The sequence below is a fragment of the Vicugna pacos genome, unplaced genomic scaffold (genome assembly GCF_048564905.1).
Source record: "Vicugna pacos unplaced genomic scaffold, VicPac4 scaffold_19, whole genome shotgun sequence".
Taxonomy (NCBI): Eukaryota; Metazoa; Chordata; class Mammalia; order Artiodactyla; family Camelidae; genus Vicugna; species Vicugna pacos.
Genome location: NW_027328740.1, coordinates 63,711,360 through 63,721,108, shown reverse-complemented (window position 1 = coordinate 63,721,108; position 9,749 = coordinate 63,711,360). Strand labels below are relative to the sequence as shown.

Here is a 9,749-nt window from a genome sequence, read left to right as displayed (position 1 = left end):
GTTAGTTTATAATTTTACTGTCATTAGCGGAATAGCAAGTATTAATACTTATTAATTGAAATCCTTAGAACTGACCAAAGTTACCCCACACAAAATCCTTAATATCCAAGTAGTCTGTCTTACAGAAATCTTTTCCCACAAAGACAGGAAAAAAGGGAAAGGCAGATCCGTGCAGTATTTCCACATTGTCAAAAGACCAAAGGCCGACATAAAAGAAGAGGTTGCAGAAAAGATAAAGAGGCTGAAATCAATGTCCGGAAAACCTAGCTAAGAATCCTAAATAGCCGAACTTAACTAACCTCAGCACTGCCGCATCAAGAATGGAGCAAATAGCACCTAGTGGATTTTATTTTTAATAAATAAATAATGATCCAGTTCCTACCACAGGCAATTATGATAAGACTGAGTATAAGTTCCACCAACAAATAGTGTACAAATCATAATTTCTACTTGATTCAAACTGCTTCTTCTATAAAATTTGGATCTTTTTATTCTTAAGACAGATTTGTGGCATATGACCTAGTGATAAAATTTTCAACTGGCTTGTATTAAAAAAGTTCACCATAGTGAGGGTTTATTACATCAGCTATTCCTTTTTGGGAAACCCATGTGCCTTGTCACTCTCTTTCATAAGATTTTCTGTGGAAAATTCCATCCTTCATTCAGGAAAAGGCTGAACAATATATCTTATGGAAAACCGTCATAAACTGCAACCCAAGAAAATGAAAATGACACTGAGCATCCCGTGAAGCAGGCAGACACACACAGCGCACGGCTGTGTTCCCGCCTAGACTTTCTGTAACCAGCAGGGAAAATTTGCATTTAAAGAACTAAACATAAACACTTTTCAGGACCTGAGCACACAATTTTCATTTCAGGGTTTAATGGGCTTCCATTTAATTCTATGAGAAATGTATAAAACAACAGAACAACAGCTGAGATAGGGTTTAAAGTAACTTTTATGTCTTAGTGAAAATAAAGCCAACTGATAGTTATCATTTTTACTTTATTTGATCTCACTCTCTTACTTTACCTCCCCAACCTCCTCCACAAAATGATGGTGAACATCCCCTCCTGGTTCAGAAGGCGAAGTAGAAAGTACCAATCACATGGAGGTGAGATTTGTTGTTTTGTTTTTCAAAACGAACAAGTTTCATTCATGTGATTTAATAATTAAAATCAGAAACAAAGTCTACTCAATAAATGGCAGCCAACACATGTCGTTATAGCTGCTCATCAGGTTTGGCCCCACGTTACACACTTTTACATGGACATGTGCCTTGTGCTTTCATGGGAAACTGTGAGTGGGGACAGGGCCTCTGCTCTCACAGGGCACACAGCCTGGTGGGGGAGGCGGTGTTCAATCATTGCCCTTTTTTTTAATGTACTTACAAATTATGGGAAATGCTATTTAAAAAGAACAAAATGAGTCAATGAAAGTGAAAAATACAAGGACAGTATTTAGGCTGAGGGAAGACAGGGAATCTCTTTGAAGATCTGACACTCCACTGAGACCCAAAGGACAACTCCGGTGCTACAGGTGAAGGGCAGGGACACACTGATAAAGGGCTGACATCCAGAATATACCAAAATTTCTTTAAACTCAACAAGAAGGATGAATAACCTGATTAAAAAATGACCAAAATGCCTGAACACACACCTCATCAAAGAAGAAATCTAGATGCCAAAGAAGTCTATGGAAAGATGCTCCACAGCATCTGTCATCAAGGGGATGCAGACTGAAACAGCGAGGTATCACTGCACACCTGTCAGAACTGCCAAAACGCAGAACACTGACAGCACCAAATGCTGGTGAGGCTGTGGAGCGACAGGAATTCTCATACATTGTTGGTGGGAATGTAAAATATCCCAGATACTTTGGAAGACGGTCTGGCAATTTTTTACAAAATTAAACGTACTCCTAACATATGATCCGGCAAATGTGCTCCTTGGTGTTTACTCGACGAAATGGAAACTTATGTCCACACACAAATCTGCATACAGATGTAAATAGCAGCTTTATTCATAATCACCAGAACTCAGAAGCATCTAAGCTGTTCTTCAGTAGGTGAATGGATAAGCTGTGGTCCATGCAGAAAATGGACTATTATTGGGTGCTAAAATGAAATGAGTTATCAAGGCATGGAAAGACACAGAGGAACCTTATATGCATATTACTAAGTGAAAGAAGCCAATCTGGGACGGTCCTGCAACTGTCTGATTGCAACTGTATGGTGTTCTGGGAAAGGGAAAACCACAGAGACTTAAAGATCAGTGGCTGTCAGAGGCTAGAGGGGAAGGAGCAATGAATGAGGTGCAGCACGGAGCATTTTAAGGTCACTAAGACAGACGACTCTGTATGATGATGTGATGGTGGATACATGTCATTGCACATCTGTCCAAACCCACAGAGTGCGCACCACCAAGTGTAAATCCGAGTGTCAAGTATGGGCTCTGGGTGATGATGACTTGTCAGTGTAGGTTCAACCATTGTCACAAATGCACGCTCTGGTGTAGGTGTCAATAGTGAGGAGGCTGTGGGGACAAACTACAGTTCATACACCCTATCCAGCCCCAGCCACTGCTGTTAATAAAGCTCTGTGGGTGTGTGGACTGTCCGGCTGCTCTGGCGTCTGAACAGCAGAGCTGAGCAGCTGCACCAGAGATCGGGAGGTTTGCAGACCCTGAAATATTTACTCCCAAGCCATTGACAGAAAAAGTCTGCTGAGCCCTGTTCTAAACGAATCAAAATTCACCCTGATGAGACAGGACAGCAGGGCCCAAACCAGGCATGGTTAATGAGACTGAAGCAATGTTTTAGTTCCAACACCTTTGCTGAAGTCCTGCAGGTCCAGCGACAGAATTTAGCCAGGAACCGTCTGCAGGAGGAGGCGGGAGCAGGCCTTCCCGCCAGGCTCCGGGATGCCGGGGGCCGCGCGCCGCAAGGGGGCCACCCGCTTGAAGGAGGCGGACTTGCAGTGGAAGCCGATCAACTCATAGAGCTCGGAGAGGAGGCTGCACTGCTGAATTCTCTCCTCGGAACGCTGAAGCACAGGGAGAAAAGCAACAAGCTTCTGAAAGAAACATGTCAGTGAAAAAAGACACGTAAAAAGATTTTCCCATAAAACAGAGACCCGATGACACAGGAAGGAAGAGGAAGGCTGACTCAGTGCCCTGACGGGACCGGATGCAGAAATGCAGGGAAGCAGCGCTGTGCAGAAGCTCCAGACCCCTCCGGGCCCCACCTCTCCGTGTTCCGCCTGTCCTTTTACTAGAAAGGCCCGTATTCCCTGAAATAGAGGAATCTCCTACCTAAACATGGGACACCGAGAAGGGAAAGAGGAAAAGGAAGGGAAAGAAAAGGAACAACAGTTCATCTAGACCCTAGGGTTTGGGCGGGACTTTCACCAAACACACAACCTCTCAAAGCACAGAGCGCACAGTGAGAAGCTGACAGTGTGACTGCGACTTCTTCTCCTTAAGCACCAGCTACCTGCCAGCACACGCTGCACCCGTTACTGAATCATTACAATCATCTCAGAAACTATTACTACCCGGCTCACAGGCAAGGAAATCTGAAACTCGGGGAGGAATTATTATCATCCTGGACAAATTCCCACAGACCAGAAGTGTCAGAGCCTCTGGCAGACCATGGACTAAAATGCTCCTCATCACCACGGGCCCTGAGCCTCAGGCTGAGGCCACGTCAGGTCTGCACGGACCCAGAGCACAAGTCTGTGGGACAGGGAATGCTCCCACTCGAAGTGCCAGGCGAAGACCCTCAGGAAGCTATCTAATGAAACCAAATCCCCAAACTCATTTCCAACCCACTGCTCTGTCCGGGAGGACTGCTCAGCCCATCTGTGCTGTCACCTGTGCACAGGCTGAGCAAGGGGCCCAGACAGGGACGTGACGTCCCAGTGGACGTGCCTCGGAGAGCGCTTCTTCACAGGACAGACTCTCCCGGCTTCCAACGCTAACTCTTCGTTCCATTTCCAACTGGAAAGGAAGTTTAGACTTGCTTTCCTCTCCAGAAACAAAGAGAGTGTTAACATCAGCGGGAAACTCAAGACTGAGGAAGAGTCTCCAGGCCATTTGGAAGGATAGGCCGGGGAGGGAACAGAGACAGGGATCAGAAAGACCCGTGTTCCAGTCCAAAGTCTGCACGTCACTCGCTTTGACAGTTTCCTTTTTAATGCAGGTGATAAAGTCTAATTATGATTGTTGGGAAAACTAAATGAAATAACGTATTCCACTAGCATAGGTGTAAAATCCTCCATGAGTGTTCCAGAAATGGACGTGATCGTGGTTAGTTACTGTCTGCCAAGTCTTGTGTTCTAAGCTCACATCACCCAACCAGAGATGTGCCAGAGAATGCCTTACCAGCCAGCAGCCTTCTCCAACTTGGAAACTCACAGTGTCCGAAGAGCAGGCAGTGGTGGATACTTTGGGGCACTCTGGAGGTAGCACTCCAGTGATGACTTTAAAAAGCTGGGGAGAATTTAGGGGACCATACAGTTCAAATACAGAAAACTCATTCCGTGTCTACAAATATTCATCTCTAGCCATGATGATTCAGAGAGGAAATACACATTCAAACGTACATCATTTTCCCACATAAGTGCATCAAAACAATTTGGAAAGAATGTAACTTTCTTCTCTAGATCACACAGTGGGGATTACAAGGTTTGTACTGACAGCCCTACTTGTAAGTCATCTGCAAACGTAACTGGGTCCACTACCAGTCATCATCATTAGAAGAGAAGAATGGAAAAGAGCAAAGCCAAGCTAATACGCTCCAGCCTTTTGTTTGGTTACGATGTCACAGAGGAGACGGACAGCTCAATAAGGAACCACTCTGCCGTGATCACGGAGCCTGGGAGCGGGATGGGCGGCAAGATGTATGATGCACCAGTAGCTGAGCCGCGCTTCTAGGCAGCTACCAAGACTCACCTCGACAAGATATCAAACGTTTATGCCCACGTCCTCATCACCTGACATGTATTAAAGAGGAATGAAAACATATAAAAGGCCAATACCCTTGGTTGGTACACCGTCCAAAGAGCAAAGTCACAGTTTGACAACTGGCCATCACGGTTCCCTGGGATTCATTCTTGGAGAACCTTAAAAGCCTCTCCTCTGTCCTCAAGAAGTGCTGCATACTTGTCCTATCTTTGGCTCAGGGATACAGCACGTTCACGTGGACTTTAATGCCTGCACAGATTTGACTGTCTTTCTCCAGGTTCACTTGTCCATTCTGAAGAAGCCTGAGTTAAGTCCATCTTCCATAAGATCAACTCCCTCCAGTGAGAACTCAACGAGCCTGCAATTACAAGCCAACTGAACAGGACTGTCCTCAGCTAAAAATATCACCCACCCTTCATTGCTTTCATAATCTCCTCTCCTGGCTAATTGCAACAGACCAACAACACCCTCCACCAAGTTCCCAAACTATGTCAAATAGAAAGTAAGGTCCATAAGAGAGGAGACAACTCCAAAGTCACCTCTGAATTCCTAGCATATAATAATGTCAATAAATAGAACTATGATTATTGCTACTTTCCTTTAAAACCTTTCTGGTTATTTAAGTGAGACCATGGAAGGGAGGTATTTGGGTCCAGTATCTTGATATAGAAGACTCTGGAGGCCTTTTTCGGAATGGCGGTCCACTGAATCTTCAAAACACAACTTCTCTTTCCGGGAGGAGCTGAGATTTTCTATCAGGAGTTTGTGGTCACTCTCATGCCATAACAGCTTTAAACTAAATCCTTACTTTGTATATGTTATTTTTCCCCTCTTCGAAAAAAATTGACTTTCCTTATTTCCTTGCCTTGAGGAATGTATTTTTTCTTTTATTTCAAATTCACCCTTTTGTAAAGCAGGATTCTCAGGATGTACTTGGCCTTACATAAGAACAGCCATCCAACACCCAGTGTGAGAGGCCTTGGGCTCACCTCCTGCCCTCCTGCCAGGGCAACTGAATCTCAGTTCAGGAGCCAACCTGCACCCCAGGGCTTCTAAGGCACACATATCTCCCAGAATCCCTACTTTCTGGTTTGTCTTGGCTTCTGAGGATTTCCCCTCATTTTCTTGACAATTAGCCTTGCAGCTTGAAAGATGAAGAAGGAAGGTTTTATTTCTTAATATGCATTTTAAGGAACTTATGTAATGAAGGTTTTCACGAGTTTTTAGAACCCTCCATCCCCGAGACAGAAAGCATACTAGATATTTTCTAAATTTAGCTATCATGTGCATCTTTTCTTTGCTTTTATTTTCTTAACTGCTAACAGACATTTTTTAATTAAAAAATAAATTAAGGCCCCAAATAGGATAGAAAATTGAAGGGGCAAACAATATTAAAGGGCAAAGACAGAAAAATGATAAGTACTCTACAAAGTTAATAGAATACATACACTATGGATCAGATCAGCAATTCTCAGTAACAGCTAATTGAAACCTGACCATGAGGTAAAACGTCTCTCCTGTCAGGAGATGGCCAACAGAAAATAGAATTAAGCCAACAAACTAAAATTCTAAGTCTGGCGAGGTATAGAAGTCTACCAGCTAAATGTGTCCTCTTCTGGAAAAGAGGGAGAATCACCAGCTCTTTTCTGTGGAGCCTGATCCCAGGGAAGGGTGGTGAAGTGAGCTCTGTAAGTTCCCAATTAGCAAAGTGAGTGATGAATAAAGAGACGTGAGCTTTGATGACAGAGATGATACTACTATTCACTTGTCCTGTCAAGTATGACTTCATACTCAGTGATCAATACCTGGGCGTCCTCAGGGATTGAGATTATAGGAAAATGCACAGCCTGGGCCCAGACCTCCTCTGTGAGCTCGTGACACTGCACTTAGATATCTCAAGGGTACCTCCAACTCCACCTGTAAAGAGCTGACTTCACGGTGCTCCTCCAATAGCCGTCCTGCCCAAGGCCCCTGGTCTGGGGGCAAGATCTCCCTGCCTCTCCCAGCTCAGGCCCATCACTCACAGTTGTGACTGGACCCCTCTTTCAGGGCCCAGATATCCTCAGTCACCAAGTCCCACCACCCACAACTGACCTACCATGTACTCACTGGCACTCACTCAGCACTGACTCTGTGCTGCGGACCACACTGCACACTGTGCACACGTTATCTCACTGGATTTCCACAGCAGTCCTGGGAAGTCGGTACATCATTGCTTCAATTGATTAGGTAAATTGTTTCACTTCCTTGAGTGCGTCATCCAAAGTTTCACGGCTACTGAGCCACAAACCTGGGACTGAATATCACTTGAAAACTGAACACTGCTACACCTCACAGCCACCGTACTCTGACTCATCACATCATCTCCTGCCGAGCCTTCTAAATGTTTCTAAGCATTCTACAAGACAAAAGTGACCTACGAGAGCACCCCACTCCCCTACATAAAATCTGTCAATACGGTCCACTGCCCTTAGGAGAATGCCCCACTGGGCCTGAGCATAGCCCAACGGCCCGGCATCTCCGGTCCCTGCTCAGCCACGCCACCTCACCCACCACGTAGTTCTACATGTGCCGTGTGCAGACAGGGATGCTGATTCTGTTCAACCCGGGGCTCGTCTCACTCAAACAGTGATCACCCTCTTCAGTGGTCACCCTCTTCAATGCTGACTCTCAGAAAAATGTTTTCTCAGGATGAATCAATATCTTTTTCTTTACAACTTTCCATCATTGATAATGAGCTCCCCACAAAAGAGAGAAGACTTAATCCTCAGTCTCCTTATCTGTAAAGTGCGAAGAACAAGGAACTATGAGAGTTTTTAAGAGAAATAATTTTCATGTGAGGCTGCGGGACAATTCCCAACATACAGTAAGCACTCAATATGTGCTTTCTTAATATTAATAAAAATAGATTCCATTCTAGCAACCTTCAATCACTGCTTTATGGCTTTGTCCATAAGACCACCAACAAACTGTTGGGCGAACCGCTTTGAGCAGATCAGCATAAGCGTACTGGGAGAGGTAAACGCTGACTCCATTTACAGCTGCAGCCAACCAGCACTACGGGGTGGGGGCAGTTTGCTCAAACTCTTACATGTTGCTTGAGCATTTAGTTGTAGCTATTGAATAAAGACAGGTATTATTTAGTCAAAGCTCCTGAAACATAAATCTTCAAAGATTGATGCAAATTAGGTTTCAAGTACAACACACACACTAGAAATTATTTGAAAATTTTACTCTTAGATCCTCTGCACATCAAAAGGGCATGTTCTTAATGTATCTGACTAAATACACTGAAAGGATTATTTAAAAGTAATTAAGATGAACCATCCTGAATAACCTCAGTATCATCTGCACAAAGCCCCACCCAAGGGTCTCATTTCTCACGTCCACATAGGTGTTCAGGCAGCTTAACCTAGGTCTTGGTTTCTTATAACACAGGGATGGGAAGAATTGTGGATAGATTTATGTAGCAAATACAAACCTAGGGTATTTGCTGTGAGGGAATCCTAGAAATAAATAAATTGATATATAGCCCCACCCTTAGGAAGCTCAGCCTTTCCATTTACAACAGCATTAAAAATAAAATGAGAGATACATTTAACAAAATTTTACAAGATTTGTACATTGAAAATTTTGAAGTATCACCAAAAAATATTTAAAAGATCTACATATATTGAAGGCATCCCATGTTCATGGAATGGTATACAATATTGTCAAAAATGTTAAGACTCCTCAAAGTGATCTACAAATTTAATGGAATCTCTATCAAAATTCCAGCTGACTTCTTTCTAAAAATTGAAAAATTGTTCCCAAAATTCATATGGAAATGCAAGGTGCCCAGGTCAGCCAAAACTATCTTGAAAAAGAAGAGCAAATTTGGAGGACTCACTCAAAGGTTACTACAAATCTATAGTACTCAAGTCATTATGGTACTGGCATAAGTTTGGAAGCATAAATCAATGAGACTCAATAAAAAATCCAGGGGGAATACTTACATTTAGAGTCAGTTTTCCACAAATTTGCCAACAACACTCCATTGAAAGAATAGTCTATTCAACAGATGGTGCAGAGACACCTGGGTATCTGCAGGCAAAAGAATGAATCTGGAATCTGGACCCCTGTATTTTATATAACAAATAAATATTAATTCAAAATGGATCACAGACAGAAACGTAAAAACTAAATGTATAAATTTTCTAAAAGAAGACATAGTATAAATCTTTCTGGTCGTAGTATAGGCTATGGCTTCCTGGATACAATACCAAGGGCACAAGTAATTAGAAAAAAAAAGCAGATAAAATTGACTTCATCAAAATTAAAACCATTTGTTACAAAGGACATAATCAAGAAAGTGAAATGAAAGAGGAAGTGGGTAGCTCAAGTGATAGAGTGCGTTCTAGACAAAAATAAGAACAAAGAAAAAAATCTAATTACCTCCCCTATAAAGAAATTGTTTTAATGTTTAAAAAAATTACAGTGAAACGACAGTCTGCAGGATAGGAGAAAAATTTTGCAAAGCATATATCTAATAATAGGCTAGTATCCGGGATATAAAACAAATGCTTACAACTGAGCAATACAAAGAAAATCGACCCAATTTTTAAATTTGCCAAGGATTTAAATAGATACACAATTGGCCAATAAGCATATGAAAAGATGCTCAGCATCAATAGCGAAATCTAAATCAAAATGAGATCTCATTTTACACACACTAGGATGGTTATAATCAAATCTTGGACAATAACAAGTGTCGGTCAGGAGGCAGAGAAATGGGAACCCTCAAT

The 9,749-nt window shown here is 42.9% G+C and overlaps 1 protein-coding gene across 1 annotated transcript in view; it reads right to left on the bottom strand.

Annotated features, from left to right (window-relative positions):
* Positions 1-2,808: 2,808 nt before the first annotated feature.
* The window catches only part of LOC140693133 (uncharacterized), a 113,651-nt gene continuing 106,710 nt past the window's right edge, over positions 2,809-9,749 (bottom strand). Inside the window, exon 2 of the transcript XR_012068832.1 lies at positions 2,809-3,044. The gene's annotated coding sequence lies outside the window, so the exon portion shown is untranslated. The remainder of the gene's footprint in view (positions 3,045-9,749) is intronic.